Raw genomic sequence first — 3,267 nt, forward strand, 5'->3', positions numbered from 1 at the left:
TTTTGGAGGGGGTAAATTGGCAATGACATCAACTTTTGCTTTATCAACTTCAATTCCATGAGATGACACGACATGTCCCAAAACAATTCCAGAAGTAATCATGTAATGACATTTTTCCCAATTTAAAATAAGACCTTTTTCCTCGCATCTTTTTAAAACTTTTTCCAAATTTTCAAGACAATTATCAAATGTATTCCCAAAGACAGTTAAATCATCCATGAAAATTTCCAAACAATTTTCAACCATGTCGCAAAAAATGCTTAGCATACATCTTTGAAATGTTGCTGGGGCATTGCATAATCCAAATGGCATCCTTCTAAATGCAAATGTTCCAAAAGGACATGTGAATGTAGTTTTATCTTGATCTTCGAGTGCAATGGGAATTTGATAATAACCTGAATATCCATCAAGAAAACAGTAGTATGGATGACCTGCTACTCTTTCTAAAATTTGATCCAAAAATGGTAATGGAAAATGATCTTTTCTAGTGGCGTCATTTAATTTTCTATAATCAATACACATCCGCCAACTAGATGGGACTCGACTTGTTAACAATTCACCTTTTTCATTTTTTATCACTGTGATGCCAGATTTTTTCGGAACTACTTGTGTTGGGCTTACCCACTTACTATCAGAAATAGGGTAGATAATCCCAACATCAAGTAGTTTGAGAACTTCAGTTTTCACAACATCTTTCATGTGTGGATTTAATCTCCTTTGTGGTTGTTGAGATGTTTTTGCATTTTCTTCTAAGTGAATTTTGTGAGTGCAAATTAGTGGATTAATGCCCTTGAGATCTTTTAGTGTCCAACCAATTGCATTTTTATGTCTTTTAAGCATATCAACTAATTTACCTTCTTCATCACTTGCTAGTTTGGAAGAAATTACCACCGGATATGTTTCATCTTCTCCAAGAAATGCATACTTCAATTCTTCTGGCAAGGGTTTTAACTCCAATATGGGTGGTTCGTCTTTGTTCTCATATTTTGCATCAAATTCTTTCTCTGATCCTGGTAACGAGTGATACCTGATAAAATCATCAAGATCAATTTCAATATTTTCTTTAACAGTTTCAATTGAACAAATATCTAATTGATCACGAGTACTCCCTTCTTGAATGTTTTCTTCCACAAGAGTTTCAATAAGATTTTCATCTTCACTTTCATCTCCTTTGTCATGTGGTTGCTTACAAAGATTAAACACATTAAGCTCCAAGGTCATGTTACCAAATGACAACTTCATTATTCCATTCCTGCAATTTATAAGAGCATTAGAAGTTGCTAAAAATGGACGACCTAAAATTACAGGAATTGCATTACAAGCTTCGATAGGTTGTGTATCTAAAACTATGAAATCGACAGGATATACAAAGTTATCAACTTGGACCAACACGTCTTCTACCATACCTCTTGGCACTTTAACAGATCTATCAGCAAGTAAAAGTGTTACCGAAGTAGGTTTTAACTCGCCTAGATTGAGTTCTTGATAAACTGAATATGGAAGTAAATTCACACTAGCTCCAAGGTCAAGCAAGGCTTTTTTAATCTTTCGTTCTCCAATAATACAAGAAATAGTAGGACAACCAGGGTCTTTGTATTTCAAAGCATTATTATTTTGAATGATTGCACTTACTTGTTCGGCTAAAAATGCTTTCTTTTTCACATTCAATTTTCTTTTCACAGTGCACAAGTCTTTCAAAAATTTGGCATATGATGGTACCTGTTTTATTGCATCTAATAAAGGAATATTAACTTTTACTTGTTTAAAAATATCATATATATCAGAATTCAAATTTGATTTTTTTGTATTTTTCAATGCATGAGGGAATGGTGGTGACACTGTCTGTTGAACCTCCTCTTCGCAAGTTATGGGTTCCACTTCCTTACCCTTTGGAGTTGATTTATCATCATCTTCACAAGGTTCAAGAATGGATTTTTCCACAACCTTACCACTTCGAAGGGTAATAACAGATTTTACCTGATCCATCGGTTGAGTTCCAGAAGTTCCAGTTTGTGAATGATGATCCTTGGGATTAGGCAGAGGTTGTGAAGGAAATTTACCTTTTTCATGAACATTAAGTGCAGATGCAAATTTAGCAAGAGTATCTTTCAAATCTGTCATGGTTTGAGCAGTTTGAGTATTGATAGACTCTTGCTTTGCAATGAAAGAATTCAATATATCTTCCAAATTCCTTTTAGGTGGAGGAACATAAGGTGCATAATTTTGAAAATTTTGTTGATTTTGGAAATGTGGTTGTGAAAATTGTGCAGCATTATCATTCCTCCAACTAAAATTTGGATGATTTCGCCAACCTGGATTGTAACTTTGAGAAAATGGTTCAAAATTTGGCCTTTTGAGATTGTTTAAAACATTGGCTTGTTCATGGAGACATTCTTTAAAAGAAGGCAAAGTTGGACAATCTTTTGTAGAATGATCACTTGTATCACAGATGTGACATGCAATTTCTTGAACAGATTTTAATTGACCATTCTTTTTCAATTCAAGTGCCTCAACTTTTCTTGCCAAAGAGGTAAATCTAGCTTGAAGATCATGTTCATCTTTGAGAGTGTACATACCTCCTCCAGATGTAGGAGATTGAATCTTGTTTGATGGTTCGATTGTACCTATAATGTCCCAATTTTAAGCATTTTCAGCTAATGAATCGAGATACTCAATTGCCTCATTTGGATCTTTATCTTCAAATGTTCCATTACACATAAATTCAACCATTTGCATATCTTTAGGTGTTAAGCCTTCATAAAATTGAGAAACAACTCTCCAAATTTCAAAACCATGATGTGGACAAAGATTAAGCAATTCTTTATATCTATCCCAACACTGATAAAACGTTTCTCCTTGTTTTTGAGTGAAAGTGATGATTTGCCTTTTGAAAGAATTTTTTCTATGAGATGGAAAAAACTTTTTCAAAAACTGTTGTTGCAATTCATCCCAAGTTCAAATGGATCCCGATCTAAGATTTTGTAGCCAAGTTTTAGCTATATCTTTTAAAGAAACAGGAAAAAGCTTAAGTCGAATGGTGTTCATGCAACAGTTTAGATCATTATATGTGTTGCACACTTCTTCAAACTCTCGTAAATGCATGTATGGATTTTCAGAATCTGACCATGAAAATTGGGTAAAATTTGGATAATACCAGGCTTAAAATTGAAATGAGATGCATCAGGGGGAAAAACTAGACATGAAGGTGCACTAGTACGTGTAGGATTCATGTAATCTCTAAGTGTTCTTCGTCTATCATGATCATGT

General features: G+C 34.0%; 1 non-coding gene across 1 annotated transcript; it reads left to right on the plus strand.

Annotated features, from left to right (window-relative positions):
- The first annotated feature begins 2,788 nt into the window (after window positions 1-2,788).
- Window positions 2,789-2,897, plus strand: LOC140990772 (small nucleolar RNA R71). Its single transcript, XR_012177698.1, has one exon. It is a non-coding gene; the product is annotated as a small nucleolar RNA R71 (small nucleolar RNA).
- The last annotated feature ends 370 nt before the right edge of the window (window positions 2,898-3,267 follow it).

The sequence above is a fragment of the Primulina huaijiensis genome, chromosome 12 (assembly GCF_012295235.1).
Source record: "Primulina huaijiensis isolate GDHJ02 chromosome 12, ASM1229523v2, whole genome shotgun sequence".
Classification (NCBI taxonomy): domain Eukaryota; kingdom Viridiplantae; phylum Streptophyta; class Magnoliopsida; order Lamiales; family Gesneriaceae; genus Primulina; species Primulina huaijiensis.